A 26,741-nucleotide genomic window follows, 5' to 3' on the forward strand; every position below is an offset into this window, starting at 1 on the left:
GCCACCCAGCTTAATCAGGGTGATCTGTTGGGCATTGGAAACTCTTATAAAAAGAGGATGGAAAATGTTTGGAAACAGCCTCTACTGAACAGAATCTGGACTAGTCTGTCTTTGGACATAGCCTTGGTTTTCATTAGGAGCAATGAGGAAGTGAGGGGGGCAGTGATATTGGGGACCCTGCTTGGTAGGTTACAGGATCGCTGAGGGCATAGAGGGTCTTGGAGAGAGGCCCTGGCAGTGGTGTGGGCAGCAATGAATACTCTAGGACGAATAAGATTGATACCAGGGAGTGAGTGGGACAAATTATCTATAAAAGTGAGGTAAGGTCAGAAATCTTAATGTAGTCTCCTGCTCCTTCCCAGAAACAGGGAGAGAAAGGAGACCCAGAATGCCAGCGCTGCTAGGACAATCTGACTGTTGTGGCTCTGCCATGAAGACATTTGGAGATCCTCTGTAGTCAGGACTCAACTTTCATGATGCAAGTTACTTGGAGGAAGTTGAGGGAGAATGGTGGCCTTTGGCATTGCCACCTTATTAGAGAGCTTTTAAACACAGGGATGACTTTTCTTGTCTCCAAGATGTTAGCGAATCAGAGATACAGGCCTGTCAATGCACAGTGACCCAGAACCATGCGCACGCAGGCAGAGGATAGAGGCCTGAGGTGTGAAGGAGCCTCCACTGAAAATATATTGGGTCCCCTAGGGTAAAGTAAGGATGGGCAGAGAACAGGGTAGAGCAACCCACAAGCTCATGGCCTTGGGGTGTAGACACCATCTACCAGCATGAGACCTCGAGCAAATGGCCCAGCTCTGCAGGCTGCTGCCTGCTCTTATGCTGAGCAGGGTGAGTCCACACTAGCTCTGGGAGTAGCCTGCCTTCGGTAAGGATGGGCCATTTGAACCAAACGCTGTGAGCACTCTTTATACCCGAGGTCCAGCTATGCCACAGGCTTATTCGCTTGTGCCTCTGATGTCCTCAGCTTTAGGTTTTTCCCCCCAACACAATGGAGAGGGTAAGTCTTGGCTTGCAAATCTCCCTCATTGATCATTATGAGGGGTAGCAAAAGATGCCACTCAAACAGGCACATGACTGCCATTTCTAACATCAGTCCGAATACGCAGGTGACTCCTGCTGTGCCTAACTGGACCTTCCTCGTGATGGAAAGGGGTCTTTGGGGGGCATCTCTGCTGGTGCTGACAGTGGCTAAGAGGCAACAAGAGGCAAACGAAGGAACAGAGCTCAAGGACTACAGCATCAATGCTGGTGAGGTAGACCTAGGTCTGATGCCTAGACTTCAATCTGGATTTGCCAAGAGCTGCCTGTGAGCTCTGCGGTGTGACATTTGCCCGCTCTAAGCTTCAGCACAGCCACCTGTAAAATGTGGTGAAGGCTGTCCTCCCAGACTTCCTGCGAAAGATGTGGATAAGGCGTGCTGAGCATATGCCAAGTGCCAAGGAAATGGGAACAGAAAATAGCTGAGCCAGCCTCTAAGGCAATATTTCTCAACATGCAGGTCGCTACGCCTTTGGGAGCCGAACAGCCCTTTCATGGGGCTTGCATATCAGAAACACTACACATCAGATAGTTTACATCATGATTCACAACAGTAGCAAAATTACAGTTATAAAGTGGCAATGAAAATAATTTTAGGGTTGGGGGGGTCACTATAGCATGTGGGCCACCGCATTAGGAAGTTTGGGAACTTCTGCTCTAAGGGAGTGTCGTGTGTCTTGACTAGGGGTGCAGGCTCACAGGGTCGAAGAGTAAGCGAGGGTGGAGATGGCAAGTCGAATTGTCAAGGCTTCAAGCAGCAGCTGGAACCTAGGTGGAATGCTACCAGGCCTGGAAGCTCCCACATTCAAAAGGGTAGGACACAAGCCTTGCTTCCTGTCACACTAGGAAGCTCAGAAGCTCTGCTGCCACGCGTAGGCCCACAGAGGTCAGAGGGCAAGATGGTGTTCCGTACTCTCAGGCTCGTATTCCTCCTCAAGCTTGCCTGCCTCTGCCGCAGCCTGAAGGGCCTGAACTCGCCCTCCATCCACTTGATATTCATAGCGGCCTCCGCAGAAGGGTAAACTGAGGCTCAGAATTTCCTCTCCAAGGACATACCCGGTTCATGCAGGAGATGAGAGCACTCTGGGTACCATGACTCCTTAGCTGGCACTGGTCCCTAGTGTCCCTGCACTCCCCAGTGTAGGGCGGGTAGCATTAAGCACACAGACATTGATGAGTCCCACACAGGAATCACCTGCTGTCCAAGGCCTGGCCCATAGCCTGCTCAGTGACCAGCACTAGGGACTGATAATATGGACTGGAGCCTGAGAAAAATCCTTAAAGCTGTATTCCGTCAGTCAAGACAGGAAGTGAGCTTTTTTTTTTTTTTGTGGGAGGGACCTGAAAGATTAATCAAACACCGGGGTCTCCGGGGCCATGAGGGTGATGAAGGAGGCGGCCAGTGCTGACGGCTGGCGCCAGCAGATGGACAAGGAAGCATGCTGATAATTTATTAAAGATTCAGGGGGTTTGTTGGGAGGGAGGAAGCAGCAAGTAGGAAAAAGGGGGAGGGGGAAACAGGCTCATCTTCTGAACCAGGAGGAGGACAAGGCAGTAGCTATGTGTAGAAATAGACATACGTGTGTTTGTGTGTCTCTGTGTGTGTGTGTGTGTGTGTGTGTGTGTGTGTATCTGTGTCTGTCTGTCTGTCTGTCTGTCTGTCTGTCTGTCTGTGTGAATGTATGCTGTTTAAGGCAGGAGAATGCCACCACAGCAGTTCCTGAATAATACATTCCTCCAGGCTGATTTTGAACAGTTTTGCGACCTCTTCTTTTTTTTTTGAAAGACTCCTCGAAGAGCCGTGACTTTCCCAAATTAAGGTGAGGCACAGCGTGCCTCCTGCATTCCCAGCTCGCCTCGGTAAGGTTCAGTGTCACTGGCTTAAGGTGTTTCCAGGGAGCGCTTCTGTGGCCAACCCTGGGCATAAGAGGAGCCTTCCCCTCGCCTCACTGTGAACCATTGTGTCCTGCCCACTCCCTGAACCTAAATGAACACGAACAACCTCAGTACATTAGAAGCATGCCCGCGACCTATCACAACAAGTAAAGATGCAGACAACACCCTCCACTTTATTCCACAGCACCATAAGCTGCTCCAGCTGCCTGTGAGGGAAGAATGATGGCCGTCGTGGCCACCCCCATTTTGTTAATGAGCTAGGAGCTCTTAGTGGTCCCCATGGCCCTGGAACACACGGTCTTCCTCTCGCCACATGCTGGGAGAAAATACTTGATCATAAATTATAAACATTCCGGACTTCATGCTCAAGTATAATAACCAGAGGGAGTGATAAGAGAGGCAGGCCAGCTAACTTCAAATCGGAGTGAGAGCCTAACTATTATCGCTATGAGGTTGCGATAGAGGAGAGCTGCTCAGTGGCTGTGAGCCTGGCAATGGAAGCTGGCATCCTGGAAGGGAGAGACTAAAGGCAGTTACTGAGTGGGCAACATGGCCACAGCTAGGTGGAGGGTGGGTGGTAACAATATCCACCACAAAAGTGTATTTAAGCGACCACTGGTGGAACCCTTACTGCCAGTCGCCGTGTGGAGCACCTCAGGTGTGTAATGCTCACAGTAGCTTAGGAAGTGCCCATTGTTTTCCAGATTCATACTGTTGGGCTTTAAACCTGAAATGCTCTCTCACATTGACTCAGCCTTGCAATTGTTCATTAGCCTTCTTCATGCCATTCACCTTTTAATCTCGTGTCATGGGTGACACAGATAACACTGTAAGGCATGAAATGTTTTGAATGTCCATGTTTTGAATGCCGGGTTGCCCCAGTGAGGGATGCTGCTGTATAGGGAGGTAAGGGAGCTAGTTAGAGCAAGTAGGTTATGGGAGAAGTGTTTAAAGATTATAACAGGTCTCCAGCCTGTTCTTCCATTTCCTCTTGCTGTCTACCATGCTACATGTGCTCCGCTGGCTCTCCCTATCATGATGGGCTGAGGAGGACTAAGGAGGCAGGCACAGAGGGGCTAAGTAGCTCACTGCGGCTAGTGAAGAGCTACAGTAATACCCCCATACCAGACCAACTGTGGTGGTTAAATGGGTTTGGCTTCCATAGACTCATATGTTTGAAAGCTTGTCCGTAGGCGGGTAGGTGGCACTATGAGGAGGTGTGGTCTTGTTGAAGTGGGCGTGGCCTTGTTGGAGGAGGTGAGTCCGCTGTGGAGCTGGGCTTTGAGGTCATATATGCTCAAGCTACTCCCAGTGTGGCACACAGTCTCCTTCTGCTGCCTTCAGATCAAGATGAGGAACAACTCTCAGCTCCTTCTCCAGCACCATGTCTGACTAATTTCTGCCATGCTTCCTGCCATGCCGATAACGGACTAAACCTCTGAAGCTATAAGCCAGCCCCAGTTAAATGTTTTCCTTTATAAGTGTTGCCATGGTCATGGTGTCTCTTCACAGCAATGGAACCCTAAGCCTCTGATCTAGCTGCTGTTCATGCCTATTCTGTACCTCTTTACACTGTGGCCACCTATGCACCCACACTCAGAAAAAAAGGAGTTTCTACTGCATCCTAGAAAGCAGGGATCTGCCTAGCAGGAGAAACAGGCTGTGTGGCTGGGCAGGTACAGGCAGCTAGGGGACCTGCTTTCTGGGGGTACCCCAAGAGAGGTGCTGCCCTCCTGGAGTCTCACTGGGTGGGTGGAACATACCCATTGCAAGGCTGAGTCGGATGCTTTATGGGCATCTGAGCCTAAACAGAAACTAACCCCAACACTTGTGGTTGTTCTGTAGAAGGCTGGTCTCAGGATGAAAATAAATTATCGCCATATGCTCCATTTCCCTAACTTCACAGCCAGAGAGATAAAGGGAAGCACAGTCATATGATTCTCAACACAGGAGGGACTAGTTTCTTGGGAGAGAGCTGTGTGCCCGAGAGCGTCCCCTGTGCAAGCGGGTGGGGAGGAGAGTCCCCTGTGCAAGCAGGTGGGGTGCGGCGGGGGTGGAGTAGGGAACACCCTCCTTCCTCCACCTCCACCTGCCGTTCTTGCTGTCATCCACTCCAAGCCAGGAGAAACCTTAGAGACGCACAGTCTCTTCTTCCTCCTCCTCGCCAGCATCCAACTCTCGGGGCATGAGGAAGACAGGTGAAGGGAGCCAGCCAGCTCTGAGCCCAGTGACCTTTCCTGGATGTCAGTCTCCTCAGAACAGAGTGCCGAGTGGGCTTGCTACTGGCTTTTGCAATCACATCTTGTTTTTCACGCTGAGAACATCTAATCCACTCAGAGCTCTGTTCCGTGGAAGGACACCTGATGTCAGGAGAAAAAAAAAAAAGGAGATGAACATAAAAACACAAAATGCCTACTCTGCGGCTGACCCTTAAGTTCACACCCAACTGTTTAGAAGGGTAAGGTGCAGACAGCAGAGAAAGTATGATGGGTGTAAAATCAGAAATTCCTTTTAATCCCATTTCATGGGCAACACAGACACATCATAAGGCATGAAATTTTTATTTCATGTCAATTTCACTGGGATTTCACATGCAGATTAATTTGTTCATCCGCATAAACATACACTGCTCCTACTTCTTGCCTCAACAGCCATTCTCTCTTAGTGTCTGTGAAATCCCCTGTCTCATAAAAGACATTTCAAACAATACCAAGAGTTGCTATGCTTTTATATTGCTTAGCATGTTATAGAATCTCAGCCTAATCAGAATGGGGAAAGTAGGCCAAAGCAGACAGGTGATAGGCTGAGGACCTCATCTAAGCACTGTGGTAGGAAGCTTCACAGATTGCCCCGAGCCACACCCTTTTTGTATAACCTATTCCCTTGATGGGCTGACCCTGATGACTCCTTTCCAAGGAGCAGAATATATCTAAGGAAAGGCCACTTGAACCCAAAGCTGCTGTCTCCCTTCATCCGGCTTCCTCACACACCTTGCCTGCTGGCCTCCTTAGGCACACACAACTCTCTCACAAGAAGTTAGCCCCACTCTCACTGGGAGTCATATGCCTGGCTTTCCATTTGCTGCTGTGGCTGTGGAGTGAGGGAAATGGAAAAATAGAGATAAATTATTTCTTACCCTTGTGACTAAGTTACAAGAGCTAAGTTTACCTGCTTTGGGAGGACACACTGCCATGTTGTAGAGCCCCACATAGGACTGCTAACCGAATCTCACCAAAAGCCATGTGAAGGAACTTGGAGGATGGTCATTCTCCAGTCAGCCTCTGAGATGACACCAGTTGTAGATGACTCCTTGGGGGCAGCATCGGGAGGGTCCCTACAGCAGAGAACTCACTTACACCATAACACGATTCCTGACCCATAGAAACTATGAGAAGGTAAAAATCATTTTAAGCTATAACTCACTGGTCCTCAATCTTCCTAATGCTGCAACCCTTTAATACAGTTCCTTATTCTGTGGTAACACCTAGCCATAAAATAATTTAATTGCTACTTCACAACTGTAATTTTGCTACTGTTATGAATCATAATGTAAATACTTGATATGCAAGATAACTGATATGTGACCCCTGTGGGGATCAAGTAGCTATTCTATAAATACAGATAAAATATAGGCACCCTTGGCTACATTAGAAGGAGAGGAAGAGGAAGAAAAAGAGGAGTAGGAGGAGGGGGAGGAGGAGGAAGGGGAGGAGGGGGAGGGGGAGGAACAGAGAGAGGGAATATCGTCATCATCGTCATCTTCTTCATCCACCTTGCTCCCCTGGGTAAGACATAAATTCCCTTCAGTACTTGGAGGAAGAGCCATGGGATTACATCCTGTTCTGTCTCTCTTCAACACGCTGTGGCCCAAGAGTCCCCATGGGACCCTTTGTTCATGCTCTGATGGCCTCCATTCACAAGATGATGCTAGGTAAGTGATGCCTTGGGGATTCTACATTCAGAGAGGAGTTAGTATTTGAATGATCTCTCCCTCTCTCCTTCCTTTACCCCCTTTTCTTCCTTCTTTAGTCATCATCTCACTAGGAGTTCTAGGATGGCCCCTGATTCAAGACTCTCCTTTCACAGTCTAGCATACACTGAAAAGTGACAGTTGTGTGCCACCTGCAATGACTTGCTGGGGACACCTATGATGGTGGAAGTGAATCTGTTTCATGCAATGGATGCCCTAGTAAACTGAGGCTAAATTCCCTTGCAGAATTTTTAGTAACAACAACAGCTGTCCTAGATGATATTACAGCCATTTCTCCTTTTCAGCCCACAACGCCGCTCTGCAGGGTACCTGGTCTCAGGGTAGTCCTAGTTAGGCCAACACATACATGCCTTCCCTTGCCTCTAGGTACCAGCATATTCTCGGAAGAGTCTCTCTGCCAGCCCTGTTCAATGTCTTCACTTGTTCTTCGGAGAATATCAACATCCCTTGGATTTATTAGCTATCTGCTTTCAGTAGCATCAGAAATCTCATGAAATCTGTGCCTTGACACTTCTAGGCCACTTCCACGGTCTGATTAATTGCAGGCTGTAGATCAGAACGATGAACCCAGAAATCAGTTCTGAACATCCTGCCTCCTGGCAAGGTAAGAGAGTCCCATGGGTTCTGTCATGACAACTAAGAGGCTAGGCAGGGAGGGGGTAGTAAGGTATGAGACCTTATTGCCTGGATTTACTTAAATGCTGTGTCTCTGTTCCTGGCTTTAAGTCACAACCAGTAGCTGGAAGACTTTTGTGTGAGCCCCCATACTCCCAAAAGAAAACCCTAATGGGTTTTTGTACTGTCTGGCCAGAAGCAGCTTTGGAGATCCTCTGTTTAATTGGTTCTCTCACTGTGAGCTGCTGGGCAATGTTTCTGGGAGCTGTCTGTATGATCAGCAAAGAAAGTAGACAGGGGCCAAGAGGATTTGGCAGTTGACAGAAGATGATTAGATTAGTTTTATAGAATGTTACTTTTGGTGGTTCACCAATAATTATGAACGTGTGAAAGGTTCTGAGATTTCTGGTGGGGTGGGCGTTCTCCATTACCTAAGCTTCTCCCTCAAAACCTAGCCTATCTGCCCTCTTGCACTTTCTCCCTTTCCCTGGTCCATTCAGGTTCCTACATATAGGAAACGCAAATGTAGCTATTGATTTAAGTAAGGCATACCACACATTATAGCAAACAGAATCTTATGTGGTTTCAATAAGCTTAGAAATCGTTGCCTCCAGCTACTTGTTTTTCTTTAAATAAATGAAGTGAGGACCAGAACAGTGGACTGACCTACCCAAGGTGACTACTGTGTGGCAGAGATAAGCTTTTTTTGGGTTTTCATGACTAAACTTACTCAGCTTCCTTAAAGCACCCAAGCTTGGAGAACCCTATCAGACAGCACAGCCAGGCCTCATCTACACAATGTCATCAGCCCACACAGCCTTCAAGGGCTCTTGTACCACCTCTCCTTTGAGAACACCCTGCCAAGGTTTCCATTACTCTCTCATGATGCTAACTTAAATGAACACTTCACAGCCTTCATCTTTCTTGTTGTGCTATGAAGCGCTTGGTTCATTCTTTGCCCTTAGCCTTGGTGAGATAACCCTAGCGTGGCTGTCTCCTTCATGGCCCTGTCCTCTTGACTTTCCTACTCTCTCCCTCCTCCGAAATTCTACCATTCTGCAAAGACTTTCCCTTAGGCCACGCTTTTCTCATTCTTCCTTCTTTCTGGGCCACCAAATGCCCACTTGTTTGCTAATGCCCCAGCTTTAACTCACCAATGGGCATCCTCTCCTGGGTAACCCCATGAATGTGTTCATGACTCACTTGCAGCCTCTCCTATGTGGCTGTATCCCCCAGCTCATCCTCCACCATGTGCCCAAGCCAAAGGAATGGCTTTTACCCTGGTTCTGCCTCCCTCTTGACCACCCTAATTAAACCTAGCTTGGCAGTTCATCTTCTTTGTCTTTCCATCTGGCTCTTTCTCTAGGTCCCATTCCTGCCTTCTCTAGATGGTTGCAGCAACTTCCTAAGTGACTCCATCTCCCCCTAAACTGTTGGATCTGCAGCGGCTGGGGTGATCTGCCTAAAGCTGCAGGCCTTTGTCCCTTTCTGTGCTTTCTAACTGTTCACAGCCTACAACTGAGACACCTAAGCTTGGCTTGCTCTCCCATCCTCGCTTCTTCCCACTCCAGCCTGCCATTCCCTCAAGGTTCCAGCCACACACGGTGCTCGGCCTGTTCTGTTGTGCACTCTGGATCTCTGCAGGCACCATCTCTCCCTTGTGTGTGAAGTGACTGTTTTCTTCTATGGCAGTGGTTCTCAACCTTCCTAATGCTGAGACCCATGAATTTGGTTCCTTATGTTGTAGTGATCCCGCAACCATAAAATGATTTTTGTTGGCTGTTTCATAACTGTAATTTTGCTACTATTATAAGTTAGAATGTAAATATCTGATATGTGATGACCCACAGGTTGAGAACCGTTGTTCTATGGTCTGGGTGCTCATGCCTCCTCTCCTTAGCTTGACTGTCTAGGACTCTCCCTTCATCCCATTGTTCTAATTTACTGCCAAGTATTGTAAAGTTATCCTCTACTGACCATGGTGATAGTGTAAACAAAGACTTAGCTGTAGTTATAACTCTGCACATAGCACGATGACTAAACACGGTAGGTAAACAATACACGCCTGAAGAATGAGTGTATGGACAAGCGAAGTGGCAGCAGCAGAGGTGCCCAGGGGGCTGTAGGAGGGAAAGCCTTTTACCAAGCTCTGGGAGATTTCAATACTAGGGAAAGAGGGCCAAAATCAGGAATGCAGAGACCAAGCATGCCATAAAAACTAAAGAGGAGTCACAGGTTAGAGCACGGGGCCACAGTGAAGTGATGAGGAGGAGGTGCTGGGCTATGGTGGTTCTGCAACAGCATCTGGGATAATGCCTGGTATGCTCTTTAGCATATCTCTACTGCTTAGGAAATACTCAACCGGTTTAGAAGGCAGGTTGTTCACATTTGCCAAAATCTCAGGAATGGTGAACAATTCTTCGTCATGTGAGAGACTGAATTCCATTGGACTATGGCGCACATATTCGTCTAGAAAACTCAACCCACTATGGCAGCCACTGGCTACATGCAACTACTGGGCATGTGAGCCTGAATGGAAATAAACTGTGACCATTCCAGAGAAAAAGAATGTCAACTCTTTTGATAGCTTGTTTTTATATCAGTAACATATTAAAATGATATTACTTGACATTTTGGGGGTAAATAAAATATATTATTGAAGTTAATTTCACTTTCTTCTTTTATTCTGTTCAAAACATGACTCTAGAAAAATTTAAATTGTGTATTTACTTGTACTGAACACTGTCCTCCTATCCGGTCATTGATTTGCATATATAATATGTATTCCCATCATCTACCATCATTATTTTATAAAAGAAATGGTGTCTAAATACCAGAAAAGGCCACACTCTCAGAAAAAGTAATAGACTATTAGATATAAAAGTCAGCTTCAGTGAGCTCTCCCTCACTGTCTTCTTTCTCCACAAGTCAGACCTGGACTACTTTACTGACTGGCACCTGAAAGCACACTTAATGATCCATCACATTAAATCATGATTTACCTACGTCTGCCCACCCTCTGCCAAAAACATAAATACTGATGTGAACATCAGGGTGGCTCCTGCTCTTGGTATGAGGCCAGCACACACTCTTCTATTCTTACCGTTGTGGCTTTTCCTCTGTAAGGACACTTTAAACTCTAGCCTGACTCCTTGGGACATCTCCGTGGTGTGTGCAGACAAGTGCAGTGGGGGCTCAGAATATCTACTTGCCCTAGAGAACATAGATTCCCCTTTGAGTTAGACTTCAAGAAATGACCATTGCTCCACTGTGCACCAGGCTCACTTTGTGAGCCATCTAAGGTCATTTATGCTGAGCAGACACTTGAAAGTGAATGGGACACAGGCTGGCTGGAAGCTGTGTAGAGGGATCTCACCTCCTCGGCTTAGGTACCTTGTGAAGGGGCTACCCTTTGGTACCAGGACTTAGATCAATTAGTACCAATACTACCCAGATGGCAGGTGTGTGTGTGTGTGTGTGTGTGTGTGTGTGTGTGTGTGTGTGTGTAAAAGAGTGCTCTTTAAAGGTTCTATAAATGCAGAAGCTCCTTCCTGGGACCAGCAAGTGCTGGGGATAGGCCAAGACTTATTTTTGAGTGTTTCCTGAAAAAGATCTTTGGTGTCTGGGTGCAGGGCGCCTTCATGTCTTATTTTAGCCCTGCTGGGATCACATGGCACAATAGTAATAATAGCTACCCTTACCGAATGCTTGCTCTGTCTCAGGTATTCTTCCCAGAGCTCTAAATGCACAGTGATTCCTGGAGCAGGTGCTGCATCGCTCCTCTCTTACCACAGAGGTGACAGTAAGTAGCAGAAACTCCTCTAAAACCAGACACGCCAGCTCCCCACTTAGTCTTTCACCCACCTTTTTGCCATACCCTTAAGGGATATCAGACCCACTGATTATTCTAGTTGGTTCTATGTCAAATTGACACAAGCTAGAGTCATCAATTGAGAACAGTGCCTCCATGAGATCCAGCTGTAAGGTATTTTTTTAATTAATGATCAACGGGGGGGGGGGGCATCCCAATGTGGGTGGTTACATTCCTGGGCTGGTGGTCCTGGGTTCTATAAGAAAGCAAGCTGAGAAAGTCATGAGGAACAAGCCAGTAAGCATCACTCCTCCATGACCTTGGCATCAGCACCTGTCTCCAGGATCCTGCCCTGTTTGAGTTCCTGTCCTGACTTGCTTCAGTGATGAACGGTGTTGTGGAAGTGTAAGCCAAATAAACTCCCTCCTCTTCAACTTGCTTTTTGGTCATGGTGTTTATCGCAGTAATAGAAACTCTAAGATGTTGATTCAAGTCTTATTTAAGACTGGCCTTTCTCTGCACTTTGTGTCCTAAAGTCTATATGTTAGAATGTTCTAGAAACGGGCCAAAAATGATGTGTCCTCTCCATGTTTCATGATGCTCTCTCTTATTTTCCAGACTTCTCAGCTACAGGCTCAGTGAACTAACTATGTCCTTCTTTTTCTCAGGAGGAGAAATTTCCCTACAAGGGAGCAGCTGAGATCAGAACTATGCCTATGGCTCTGGGAAAAGGCCAGACACATGGAGCTCAAGTGTGCTCCTCTGAAGCCCAGTATCCAGTATCTCTTCTCCAGGGACTCTTCATCGTGTGTCCCTTGGAAAAGCTCTTGGAGGTCAGCTACCAAAAACCAAGGCTTCTACACCTTCCTAAGCTGATGATCTCTGAGTCAACCCTTCCCCAAATCTGTTTCTATCCCCTTATTTTTGTCCTCTCAAGTCTAAACTGTGTCCCAGCTCTGCCGTACATCCATCATTCCTGACGATCCTCTCTGCTTGCAGTCACGTGCCCTTCAGCCCTTTCCCTGTCCATAGTTCCCTCATAGGAGCCCTCTGTTCCCGCCAAACCAGCTCACCTACCTCCCTTGGTTATGGCTTATTGACATCTTCTACACACCTTCCCTGTCCCATCACTTCTCCCCCACAGGTGCTTAGTTGTAGGTACTATGCCTCCCTCAGCCTAAAGAGCTTCCTCCACCACAGTTTATGAACCACCCCCTTCCACAAGGCTGTCTATCTTTACAGGGAGACTGCCTTCCTAGGGGCATGGCCACTTTCCTACATTTTTATATTCCTTACAGGCAAGTTACTCTACCTGCCAGAGTCAATTTCCTCATCTCTAAAACTAAGATCATAGCAAAGTTGTGAGGCTTAAGCGAGAGCACAATATATAAGGTCCCTAGCACATGTCAGGGGAGCAGTATGATCAATAAGCGCTTGCCGATTATGGCCTTGGATTTATGAGTGAACACGGGAATCCTTTGTGGAGTGAAGGTGGCTTTAAATTTGCCGTGATTTGATTTTCTCACTCTGTTCTGAGGATTCATTCCCACTCCTGCACTGGCGGACATTGTTTTCAGTAGAGAGTTTGAGAATGGATTTAAGGTACCCTGTGGGTCTCTATTCATAGTGCTGACTCTGATGAACCAAGAACAAGAGGTCAGGGACATGTCCCTCAAAGCTTGGGTAGGGGACAGAGAGTGAATGGATGCTTGCAATTTGGGGCGATAGTTGCTTTTCAGAGGCAGGTGTGCTTGTCAGGAAGATGCTGGCCTTAGATTATGATCAGCTCAGAGAGGAGACAGGCTGTCTGGATTACTCAAAGACAAAGGAGTGCCCCGAGCAAAGAGAGTAGCAGGGAACATTGTACATTGTAGCCAGGAAACTCATCCTGACCTGCCTTCCGCAAGACTGTACACTGTGTCAGAAAAGAGTGTCACATGAGGCACTGTGAGTCTGCATTTGGAAAGCTCTAGCCTGTGGGAGTGTGATCTTGGACAGGTGCCACTCAGGTCTAAGTTGGGAGGGCAGCTGAGGTTGCTGCAGTTACCGGGGTGGGAGAGAGATGAGGCGTGGAGCTGGGCAGGAAGGTCAGAGACGTGGAGATCTCGAGGAGCTGGGCTGAACAAAGAAAGAGCATGTGTCCAGGGTGTCTGGCTTGAGTCAAAGGGTGAGCAGAGGAACCTCGCCTTGACGGTGGTGGCAGGGGAGGGGGGAGGGTGCAGGGGGGCTGCGGGGCAGGAGGAGAGGAGGTGGGCAGGAAGCAGATCTCAGAGCAAAGAGGAATTGGGTTCTCTGTCTGGAGAGATGACCCAGGCAGGCTCAGGAAGGCCTGGGAATAATCAACGAAGGAGACTCAGGCTAAAGGGCAGGGGGGCAAGGGGGCAGGGGGGCAGGGGGAGGGACAATATAGCTACTCTGACCTTCTGAAGGTTTATTTCTGGGGCAGACAAGGTAAGAAAGTGAGAACAGCTTGTTTGTGATAGAGCCTCCATCAATAATAGGGGTTCTTCTTGTGGCCCCAGAGACACCCAAGATAGTCACCACTGGCATTGAAAGACCTTATTCCTCACTAGCCTAGAGGGACTGACTAGCTCAGTGCTAAGAGTTCCAGCACCCCAACTAAAGAGGTCGGGAGAAAGCTCTGAGCCAGTACTTTTCCACACTTGCCTGCATCCACCATCACCCGCCCCCTCTGAGCCTACCCTGCTCTCTTCTGGCACTGTAGAACTGGGAGAAACTTTCATCTGGCTTTCTAGCCACCTCAGGCCTCACATGTGGCTCTCCTCGCTCCATCCCACTGTCTGTCACCACGCCCAGCTCGGGTGTAACTTTCTACAGCTTTTCCCGCCCACAGCTGTCATCTCCTCTCCTGCTCTTTTCATCTTTTGTCAAACGCGTTTTGTACTTGCTGGCCCCGGGCCCTAAATCACTTCTTCTCCAGGCCTTGGCTTCTTTCCTCAGCATCTTCTAAGTACAAACCTCACCAGATGCACTGTTGAGAATGCCTCCTCGCTTCTTTGTTACTTTCCAATTTTTTTAAAGTAAGTTTGACATTCAGGCAAGAGGAATGCTCAGTGCCGGGAGCCAGGACTGGTCCAGGAGCTCTGCAAGGTTTGCTGCCAGCATGCCCTACACCAACCCCACCTTGAGCAGCAGCACCTCAACCAACGAGGTGGGCAGAAAGCTCTGAGCCAGTCCTTGTCCACACTTACCTGCATCCACCGTCACCCCTCCACCCGTGAGCCTTCTAGCACTGCAGAACGGGGCAGTTATCATTATTCCCATTCTGTGGGCGGGAAAAGTTTCAGTAGCTCACCTAAGGACCAGCCAGGATGTAGTAGGATGTAATATAGATTCCCAAACTCTCAGAGCTGGAAAATCTAGCTAGCTTTGTCTTCGTGCACCAGGTCCCTTACTTGGGCCTCAGTTTCTTTCCCTAAAATGGTCATGATCCTTTCACCCAAGACCAAAGAAGACATTACAAGAGATGTAAAGTGCTACACAAGTGCAAGGCATGAGTACTTACAGGACATCCTGTACCATTCATCCTTTTGTATAGGAATAGCCCAGGTACCCTGGCCCTAGCATCCTTATGATTTTTTTAAAGCAATCCATTAGCACCGTTTCTTCCCAGAATTAGAAGTGCATGCTTCATGTGACACAAACTGATGGGTCTTAAAAGTACTGAAGGCAGGGGAGGGGACTGTCAGGTGTTAAAGATGAGAAGTGTGAAGGCTCTGGGTCCATTCCAGGTGACACGTTCAGGCAGGTGACTACAGGGTGCTAAGTTGCCACCCACAAGCCACGCCCTGCACAGCAGCAAATGGTCCTGATGCTCTTGTGCTAATAGAGCCTGTGCTTCCAGTGGGGGGAAAATGAGTCGGGCTAACAGATGCTCCTGGCTCAGGCCGGGGAGAGAGGCCTGGTGACCTCCATGCTGAGGAAGCTGTGATGAGTGGGGAAGGCTGGCTGGAGGAAACAGACAAAGTGATGGTGCTAATGGTTCTGGGGGGGTCCTTTCAAGACTGGCTAGGAAGGGGAGTTTGTGGAGGGAAAGGTTAATTCAGGGTGATAAACGGGGGTGAGGAGAGGAAGATGCTACAAAGCAGGAAGGTGTCTTGTTTCTGGAAATAGTTTCCTCCAACCTGATTCCGCTCCTAAGGCAGTTCTTGCACACAATCTTACTGGAAGAGGTGTGCATAATGCAGCCGATGAAGCTGGAAGTGACCATAAAAATAACCCCCAGTGACTACTCTCATGTTCACATGCAGAAATGGATGCTATATCAGTCAGAGTTTTCTCTAGAGGAACAGAACTGATAGAATGCATCTCTCTGTCTCTCTTCCTCTGTCTCTATCTGTCTGTCTATCTATCTATCTATCTATCTATCTATCTATCTATCTATCTATATCCACACATATGCATGCACTAGATATATTAGGATTACAGACTATGGTCCAGCTAGTCCAACAATGGTTGTCTACCAAAAGAAGGTCCAAGAATCCAGTAGCTGTTCAGTCCACAAGGCTGGATGTCTCTGCTGGTCTTCAGTATATGCCAGAATCCTTAGAAAGTAGGCTATAATGTCAATGAAGGGATGGAAATGCCAGGAAGAGCTACAGCAAGCAGGCAAAGGGAGAGTTGTATGTCTTTTGTTTAGGCAGCCAAAAGAAGATGTGGCCCAGATTAAAGGTAGATTTTCCCACCTCAAGGGATCTGGGTTAGAAGTCAGTTTTCCAACTTTAAATAACTTAAGAAAAAAAATCCCTCATCTACTTGGACTTTTAGTTAATTTCAGATGTAGTCAAGCAGCAAGGAGGACTAGCCACCACCGATGACAAAGGGGCTAGAGAGGTTAAGGGCTTATCTTAGGGGGCACCCAAATATTCTTTATTTACCCCTAATTTCTCTCCTTATTCTATGATCCTGGCCCAAAATCTTTGGCCAAATGGCAAAAGATAACCCAAAGAGAAGCAGATCTGAAGAGGGATGGAGAGCCTGGTCTAGCATTTGGTTTTCTAGCAAAGGGCATAGGTAAAATATGAAATATCACCACGAAATAAGGTAGAAATACTTGATTTGAGCATCGAGCTAACTAAAGTGCTTATGAAAAGTTGCTGTGCTGGCCAGTTTTATGTCAACTTGACACAAGCTAGAGTCATCTGAAAGGAAGGAAGCTCAACTGAGAAAATGCCTCCATAAGATCTGGCTGTAGGAGATCTTTCTTAGCTAGTGATTGATGGAGCAGGGCCAAGGCCATTGTGGGTGGGGCCATCCCTGGGCTGGTGGTTCTGGCTTCTATAAGGAAACAGGTTGAGCAATCCAGTAAGCAGCACGCCTCCATGGCCTCTGCATCCGCTTCTTTCACCAAGTTTGAGTTCCTATTGTGACTTCCTTTGAGTTCCTGCCGTGTTTGAGTTCCTGTACTGGCTTCTGACGATGAACAGTGATCTGGAAATGTAAGCCAAACAAACCCTTTCCTCCCCCAAGTTGCTTCAGTCATGGTGTCTCATTGCAGCAACAGCAACCCTAACTGAGACAGGGGCATTCCACAAGGTAGGGGTATAGTAGTGGCTGCAGGAGGGCGGTGAAGGAGTTCCCAGTTACCCATGTGGGGGGGTTGCTTATGCTACAGATCCAACATTCCACGGGACAAACCAGCTTTTCCACAACACACCCCTACTGACTTACATGCAGTAATCTGTAGTCTAAATTCCTCATGGCAAATGTTTAATCCATGACACCTCCCCATTTTGGCATTAAGCACATCCTTGAATCTGTCTGCACTTCTTTTATTGCCCAGATCCTCAGACAGTATGAACTATGGGAAACAGACCCAGGGAGCGGGCAGGAGAATCTGCCCCCAGAATCAAGGCCTCTCGTCAGCACCTTCAAAGCCAAAAAGCCTGTGTCTTTGGTCACCTGCCCATTACAGTTTGGCCTAGGGGACAGGATGGTAGATGACATTCTTCTATCTTCTGATTAGTCATTGGATGGTTGAAATGTTATTGTCTGCGCCTCCAGGTAAAGCTAAAATATAGTTATCAAACTATCTGAAGAATCCCTGGCTATCACCTCTTCCCTTTGCTCCAAAGCCCAAGTTATCATCTCGGTCAGTCTGTCCCTGTCTCTGTCTTTCTGTCTCTATCTGATGTGCTCCTCCCCCCCCCTGCCCCATACACACACAGTAGGGTTGGCCTAATTGGTTTATGTTAGTCACAGAATAAGAGCTACATATTGGCTTAGAATCTGAAAGCCTGAGTTTGAGTTTCAGCTAAGCACTGATGACCAGTTTAAACTTGGATAGGCTCCTTAGCCTCACTGAGCCTGTTCTCCTCATCCAGGAGCGTGGTTCATCTTTACTTCCTAGGATATGCCCAGGTCTCTATCACCCACTCCGGTGCTCACTCTGAAGCACAGAAGTTGCTCTGAGGAGGAAAGGTAGCTCCCATTCCCACATCCACTCCAGTCCCTTTACACAGGACCAGTGTTTGCTCCTTATCCCTCACATGTCACCTAGGAACAAGTGGCCACTGTGACAACCATAGAACCGCCATAAGGCCTGCATTGCTGAGATTCATGCCAGGCTCCTTCTGTGAGATTGACCCCAGTTGGGACCAACCAATCTTAGCTTGGTACTCCTCCTCCCTCAGGGGCACTTTTATGTCCCAGCCCCATTTTGCTCAATCCACTTTGGCTTCTTTACTCTATTAGAAGCTCCCACAACATAGCACTGGCATAAAATGTTCATAGGGTATCTCCAGGGTTGCCATGGCGATGGAGCAATGATAGTATGAGAATGAGAGTCTTCTTCTACTTGTTTACTGAGTTAACTCTAAGCCCTTCCCTCCTAAAGTCAAGACTTGGCCAAACATGACTCCGAGTTTCCCTTCCAGAATGCTTTCTCTGCTCCTTCCCTTCATCATTATATCCTCCAAACTAGGTTGATTCAGCAATGGACTGGCTCTCCTGTCTGATAGCATCCTATGCTCTTCTTCCAACATGGAACCATATGCTCCTGCCATGTAGCAAAAAGTGCCATCTACTTCTGAAAGCCCCTGATCCCCTCTTCCACACAGGCCAGCTCCCCCTTATCCACAGAAATATTCCCAGCCCCTATTTTCTACTACATGACCAAGGCAGGAATAGCCAGACTAAAACATGGGAGAGAGGGAAAGGTTGGGGTGCTGGTCTGAATCAAGAAGAAATGGCCTCGGCGCGATGCATCTTTGAGACCCACAGGGACTCACTCCTCAGCCAGAACTTGGCGTGTGGAAAGCTCTAAATACAAGTGTTGGCTGAATGAACTGAATGCACAAATCATGAATGAATAAATGGATGCCATGCACAATGTAGGGCCAAGGTTGGAGGCAATTCTTGGAAACAAGGTATGAGAAAACAAATTTGCTACGGTAGTTTGTCTAGATAAATTCTCATCAGCCAGTGTAACTGCCTGATCCTTCGGTGAAGACTAAGGAAATCTGAAACTCGGAGAAGGCACTGGCAGAAGAGACTTGCAGGTTCAGCATTCAGAGAATCAGAGGGCACAGGGATGAAAGGGAATCCTGACCTGGAGAAACATGTTACCCTGTTCCTGTGGCCCATCCTCCCTCTTACCTGGAGAGAATTAGCTCAAGACTCCTGTATTGGTTACTTTTCTCATGGCTGTGACCAAATATCTGAAACAAAGCAACTAAGCAAGGGCAGTGTTGTTTTGGATCATAGTTTGAAAACGCAGGCATCTCCACAGAACAGGAAACATGGAACCCCCAATGCTGATGTTCCTTTGGCTTCCACCTATTTAAAAATCAGGACTCCTTGGCTAGAGTAAACTTCGAACCCCTACACAGATCTAGCCAATGGACAGGACATTCTCCACAGTTGAGTGGAGAGTGGGGACTGACTTTCACATGAACTCTGGTGCCCCATATTTGACCACGTCCCCTGGATGGGGAGGCCTGGTGGCACTCAGAGGAAGGATAGCAGGCTACCAAGAAGAGACTTGATACCCTATGAGCATATACAGGGGAAGGAGGTCCCCCTCAGTCACAGTCATAGGGGAGGGGAGTAAGGGGAAAGCAGGAGGGAGGGAGGAATGGGAGGATACATGGGATGGGATAACAAGTGAGATGTAATATGAATAAATTAATAAAATATATTTTTACAAATCAGGACTCCTAATGACAGGAGTGGAGGTGTCTCTGACTCTCTTGCCTGCTCGTGGGACTTTTTTCCTTCCTACCAGGTTGCCTTGTAATGCCTGGACAAGAGGGTTTGTACCTGGTCTCATTGTGTCTTGTTATGCTGAGCTTTGTTATTATCACTGGGAGGCCTTCCCTTTTCTGAAGGGAAACAAAGGAGCACTGGATCTGAGGGAGAAGGGAAGTGCCTGTGGGGGGGGGGGGAAGGGGGACAGGGAGGAGGGGAGGAAGAGGACATTGTGGTTAAGGTATATTGTATGAGAGAAGAATGAGCAAAAACTAAAATAAAATAGTTTAATTTTTTGAGTCAAGTTGTCCTGTAGGCCAGGGCAGCTCCAAGCTTTCCATATAGGCAAGGAGAGCCTTGGATTTTCCCTCCCCTCCTCTCTCTCCTGAGTGCTGGGATTACAGGATGAACGCTACCACGCCTCCTCATTGCTCCCTCTTTATTAAGTCCACGCTCCCAGCGCACGGGATGTCCACCCATGTTCAGGATTGGCATTCGGTCTTTAGTTAAACCTCTCTAGAAACATCCTCACGGGCATGCTTAGGGGTCTGTCTCCCAGGGGATTCCAAGTCTAGTCAAGTCCACAATGAAGATGAGCCATCATGGCACTGTGGACATTAGGGCCAAATACCCAGGTCTGCTGCCTCAGCTTAACTGCCCAGCCACATGCAATGTGCTCTGAAATTCCTCCCGTGGTTCCCTTCCTTCCATGAGGCAACTTGGACTCTAGGCAAAGACTATGTGGAGACGTCGTCAAGGGGCTCACATCTAGTATTGAAAAATGGTTCGTGCAGGGGGACTGGCAAGGAGCAGACGTGAAGAGCTTGTTTGCAAAAGCTAAGTGCCTGTGATGGGCCTCCCGCCCCTCCCCTCAGCCTTGCCGCAGAATCACTAACGCAGTGCTGAGCTGGTGGAATAGCCTTGCCTCTGAGGGAAAATGAACATTTTTTTACGCTTAGCCATTCCAGCCGTAAAGATTCTTATCCTATTACTGCTAAGTGACGAGCACAAGGAGAGAAATGGTGATGATCTTTGACAGCCATTCCAACCGAGTAAATACAAGGAGGGAGAAATACGTTCAGAGACCCGGGCCACTGCCCCTTCATTTCCCAGGATGAAAAGGAGCAAAGGAAAAATGTCTTCCTGGTGAGATGTATCGAAGTGTAGAATTTTCCCTTCAGGCAAGAGATGGGCGTCCCACTGCTTCTTTCCATTTAGTTCCACACTGGACGAAGGGCCGGGAGAGTATGCCGGAAGGGAGCAATCGCACCCAGCCAGGCCAGGGAGGAAACCCAATGAAGCTTCCTAGCTCGAACTCTGTGTAGCCCACCCTGACACCTGCTCCCCTGCAATCCAGGCAACCCCATAATAGGCATTGCTAGGCAACAGCAAAACCATACATTTGCTTTATCAAAATACCTCCCCCAACCCCAGCACACACACACTGTCCCGTGCATGCCCTGACCTGAGGGTTGTGTCTCCACCTGATGGCTTCTTGTTTGCCAGATGTTTTATGTACTCCCGGGGTGAGGGCAAAGCCAGCTGTTGTGACAGGGTTGAGATAACTAGAAAACAGGGACTGTTTGTTGGACCAGGCATTGTGTTATGAACAAAACAACTCTGTGGAAATATTCCTGGACTCTTAGCTCAGCTAAAGTTGTCTGTTTCTTACATTGAATTTTCCCTGCATGGCACACCACTACTGCCTACATGTGCTACGTGTATCTATGTCTTATTTATCACTGGGACCAGAGAACTCGGGCTGTGATGTGGAGACTAAGTTGTTGACAGAGCAACATGCCCATAGTGGAAATATTGGGATTAAGATGCCCAGTGCCCTGTTCAGTTGAAGTGTGACAAGCTAGCAGGATGAGCATATCTGGACCATAAAGACCAATCGAAGCTGGTCACAGCAGCCCATGATTGTGTAATGATGTGATGACTCACAGAATGAATGGAGGTTATTCAGCCCAACACTTCACGAAGAAGATATTTCAGAAGTCACACTGTATCCTCCCTCCTCCTCCCCCCTCCTCCCCAGTTTTCTCCAGGCACATGCACATCTAAAGCATGCAAGCGAGCCCCACCCTAGCTTCAACACTGTGACCATGATACCAAATGGACATGAATGGAGAGATGCTAATCTCACCGTAAGGGTATATAAGGGATCTATCATTTTCTACACCGCTTGGGCTACAGCATCCTCACTTCTTTCACTCCTCTTACTACCTGAAACTAGGATAGTGCCAAGGATTTGGTCAACTCCTCAGCCTACAGGGTGCGGAGCCACGCCTTGCCCTCCTTCCAGCCCTCCTCGGCACATCACCTGGCTTCTTCAGCTTTCGAGGCAATCCACCCCAACAGCACCTTCTTGGCAGCTCTTGCTCTAATGCTCAGCTAATAGTTGTCTGTTCCAGGCGCTGTCCAAACGCACACTATAAATCAGAATCCAATTACTGTGGTAAGAAAATTGGAAGCAAATTTAATAAGCTCAGACCCCTCCCATGTGCTGTTTCTTCACTCTTCTCTTTTCAATAATGAGAACTCTTCTAAGGGGAAAGAGGTTTTTTTCCTTTAACTCTGTGACTGCTCTCTCCGTTTCTCATATGAAGCTCCTGAGGGTCAAAGGATAATGAGAGAGGGCTTCTTTTAACTCCTGTTTTCCTCTCTGCATGGGAGGCAGGTGGGAGAGAGTGGCTGGTAGTCCTTCCAATCTGTCTTTCTCTTTTATCCATCCCACAAACAGATATTGGACCCCTCTCACAGACCAGACACTGTAACAAATGTTCAGTGCATACCTTACCCTACAGGGCCATTGACATCACAACTAGCAGGACCTTCACTGCAAGGCAGGATGGGGCTAGAACGTGGCTTGGCAGGAGCAAATCCTGCATCAATGGGGCTCAGTTCCTTGAATGAGCCAGACAGCCAATGGAGATCATTGGACATGAAATAAGGCATGACACTGCAGTGGACAGTTCTTAGGAGCAGTGGTACCAGTTGCCAGGAAGATGGAAGAGTGAGACTGGCAGGGGAAGATGGAGGGAAAAAAGGGAACAAGAGAGGCCAGCATCTACAAGGCCAGAGACAGAAGCCATGACACCTGGGCAGAGGAAGATGTTCATAAGTATATGGGCAGGTGGATGCATGTATCCTAGAGCCTTCACTCTCACCTCAAACCCTGAGCATTTCGGAATAACCAGCTCACACATGGACTTCTTCTGGACCACAGAAGTGGGCCACCAGAGCTATCCTATGCTTCATAGAGAATTGGGTAATTCAGAATTACCCAAAGTTCTTGCTAAGCCAGCTCACTGGGGTTCACCCCAAGTTTTCTGAGTGAGGCTTAAGAATGTGCATTCCCAACATGTTCCGAACTGCTGGTCCTTTGGTCTAGAGAACCAGATGTTCAAAGCCATTGTGAGTCCTTACTGTTCAAATTGTGATCCACAGTCATCACTGCTACTTGGGAACTCGTTACTCATGCAGGCTCTCGGAGCTAATGAGATGGCACAGTGGCTAAGAGCACTTTCTGCTCCTCCAGAGGACCCATGCTTGATTCTAGTGACCCACATGGTGGCTCCAAGGGATTGAGATCTCCATTCTGGGTTCCTCCAGTGCTCCCAACACATGTGGCATTCACTCTGTCTCTTTCAGACAGACACACATTAATAAAAAATTATAAAAAGAATAAACCTTAAAAGAAAGAGAAGAAAAGAAAAGAAAAGAAAAGAAAAGAAAAGAAAAGAAATGCAGACTATCAGGTCCTAGATTGACCAAGTCAGATTGGAAAGCATCCTCAGAGGACTTGTCTGTTTGCCTGTTTTAAGTCTGAGAAGCCCTTACCCAGAGCGGACACCCTCAAGTCTCGCTGCTCATTAGAGCCACTTGAGAGCTGAGCGAGGACACACTTGAGTTGATTGGAGTCTGGGTATCAACATATTTAAAAGGCTCCCCGAGTGCCTCTCAGAAGAAGCCTGGATTGAGAGCGCTAAGACTGGCACTTGCACTTAGAAACCAACATGCCACACTGTGATGCCGCTCAGTCTCATTTCTCTGGCTTCGAGCCTGACCTCGACCCCTACCCCACCCGCACCTCTGTTCCTCCCTATCTCACCATCCCACTGGACAGGCCAACATCTCCATTCTGGTTTCCAAGTCCTTGCTTCATTAGCTTGTTTACAGAGTGCTTCTCATCCACACGGGGCTTGGCCACCGTTGCGCGGTTTATTTATTTATTTATTTTTAAATAACAACTACAAAATAGGTCAGTGGTGACTCCGTATCTTATTTGGTCCTTATTACAGCCCAAGTAGGTGGGAATCGTTATTGTTATTTTTATCGCTGCTTTTCAAAAGAGGAAAGCAAGGTGTAGAGAAAGTAGGCGAGTCCATTCATCTTGCCAGTACAGTGGTGCAGCCAGGACGGGAAATGGCTGTCTGATCCCAGAGACCCTGTCCTGAGCCTCTGCTAACCCTTTTACACTGCTTTCAACTTCACTCTGTGTCACACAGGAGGCCTGGCCTGACCTATTGCCGGCGATGGGCTGATGATAAATATTTTCATTTCATCTCTGAAGATTTCGGTAAAAAGCAAGGCCAGATTTATAGCAGTGATCCTCATTGCAATTTTGTCCTCCAAAGGAGACATATGGTAAAGCTATTTTTGGTTATCACAACTTGGTGTGTGCGATGGGGTAAATGCTGAGCTAGAGGAGTGCTATTAGCATCTAGTATGTAGAGGCCAGAGAAACTGCTAGAATCTTGTAATGCCCAGAACACTCCCTCAATGAAGAATCATCTAGCCCAACATGTCAGCAGTACTGCTGTTGAAAACCCCTCACCACCATTAGCTATCCAGCAGGGAGACAGGACTCACAGCAGGGTTAGGAAATGTGGCTGGTGACTCCAGCCATAGATGGTTTTCCTAAGCAGGATCTGGATAAGGGAGCTCCTGTAGCTAGGACATCATCATCCAATGGCTTGAGTTTGAGGCAAGAACACTGGATGGACTTTTGTGGACAGGCTCTTAGATTCTCAAGCTCACAAGAGTACCACCAGCAGGGGGCAGCACTCTACTAAAGTCATCCTGGGGCTGGATGATCCAGTTGGTCCCTGACATAGTGCCAGTCCAGGACCTTGCACTTAGAGGATGCTCAAGGCTCCCAAGAAGACTTCTGTCCCAGGTACCCACCTCAATTCTGACTCTTCTAATCTCTATTCTTCTGCTTCCCGCCCCTCCCCCCAGATAATGTTCCCTGAATCCAGAATTCTCCAAGTGGCACACTTCCAGTTCCTGCAGGGTAAGGCTGTTGCCCTGAGGCAGACATACGGCTAATATTCTTTCCCCCTTTGTCTTTTCAAAGAGTACGTGGATCCTGTCTTAATCCTCTCTGCTCTTCTTGCTGTCTCCAGGCAGATCACTGCTCTTTAACAGATGAAGCCCTGGCTAGGTGAAGAGCCCAGAGCTGGCTGGCAGAGCCAGGCTCTTCCAGGGACGAGCTTGGCTCTCCATTGTCTGGCACCACAAGTCTGGCCTTTGTACAAACTTTCTTTTATGTTTTGCAGATCAGAGAAAGTGGGAGTGCAGAACAGAACTCAACACACTCACCTGCTTGGTGGGCTCTTGGCATGTCCTCCTGAGGCTAAGAGCAGTTGTGACTGCTTGCCAAGGCCTCTCACCCAGTTGTACCAGTGCCTTTTCTGCCTGGGACAGTTCCTGCCTCCTTCCTTAGGGCCTGGTACTTAGAATCAGGACAAGGAAGCAACTACCTGCCTGAGACCTCACAGGGCTTTTCCCAGACTTCTCTCTCCTCCTCCTCCCTTCCCTGCTCTCCCACACATAGTTTCTGCTCGAGGAAATATAATAACCTGATATTTAAATTTTGCACAAAGAGGAGTAAGAGGATAAGAGCTGAGGAATTCAAATAGCTGTGTTAAAAAGAAAGTTTAGGCTAGTAGGTGGGAAGAGGGGGGACTCTGGCTATAAGGGACACAGGCACTGCTGCTTAGGGGGACTTCCATAGCACCTTGTAGGGAGAGCTAAATTCACAGAGGGTCAGTGTTAGAAGAAGCCAGGATATCATCCAGTTTGTGCCCTTCGCTGTATTCATGTGGACACCAAGACTCCAGCTCCACGCAGTAATGATGGCGACTAACAAGGACTAGTTGATTTTTCTCCATGGGATACGTGTTGTGTAGGACAAGGCTTCGAGGTTGCATAGCCCTGCTTTAGAAACTGAGTCTGAATGACCTCACACAGTGCATGCTCAGGAATCACCAACATAATAAGTTGCAATAATTATAAAAGTCCTTTGCATACAAATCTTCCCCCCCCACACACACAGATCATGGGGACCCAAACAAATAAAAAAGGCAGATCTAAGAGTCTAAAGTCAATACTCTATACCCCTAAATCAACACTATAAACCCTTCCGGTTGATCTGCCTTTGAGTCTCTCCACTCCAGGGGCCAGGCCGCTGTTGGGCTGAGTGCAAAGACAGTGTCATGCAACAAATATGAGTCATCCCTGTGTGACTCTCTGGCATGCCTGGGACAGAGCATGGAGACAGCATTAGGACCAAATTTTCTTCCTCAGACCTCAGTAGCAAGCGCAGGTACTACCAGGACTGAAGATGAGGTCAGGGAGGAAACAAAGCATCCATCTTCACAAAGTCTCTTTCAGCTCAGAAACAAGGCCCTCTACACTGGGTTATGCCCGATCACTGTTGCCCTTTGGAGCTGTGGCCTCTCCAAGCCAGTGGCAACAAGGAGGCTGTGTGAGAGGGCCCCTGGGAACAACGCCAACTGAAGAGACCCCAAAGGTGCATGGGACACTACAGAAAGGATTTCTCCCAGGGACAGGAAAGAGAGAGAGAGAGAGAGAGAGAGAGAGAGAGAGAGAGAGAGAGAGAGGGAGGGAGAGAGAGAGAGAGAGGGAGAGAGTAGCCAGAATTCCAGAGGGTGTACCCATCATGCCCTTCCATTTAGAAAGCCAGGATGGGACATGAGACTTGGCCAGGGAGAGCCAGGTCCAGCCCTCTAGAACCCCATGAGCATTTTAGCGTGCATCACCTAAGGGGACAACCAGGCAAGGGGCAGCTGTGCTTTTTACTCTCTTTAACCTCCAAGCAGAAGGCAGAGTCTTCGGGATGTTGTCTGGCAATAA

General features: G+C 47.9%; 1 protein-coding gene across 4 annotated transcripts in view; it reads right to left on the reverse strand.

Moving 5' to 3' along the window:
- The window catches only part of GALNT14 (polypeptide N-acetylgalactosaminyltransferase 14), a 241,282-nt gene that overhangs the window by 56,677 nt on the left and 157,864 nt on the right, over positions 1-26,741 (reverse strand). The window lies entirely within an intron of this gene.

The sequence above is a fragment of the Acomys minous genome (assembly GCF_964271855.1).
Source record: "Acomys minous genome assembly, chromosome: 8".
In the NCBI taxonomy this organism is placed as follows: Eukaryota; Metazoa; Chordata; class Mammalia; order Rodentia; family Muridae; genus Acomys; species Acomys minous.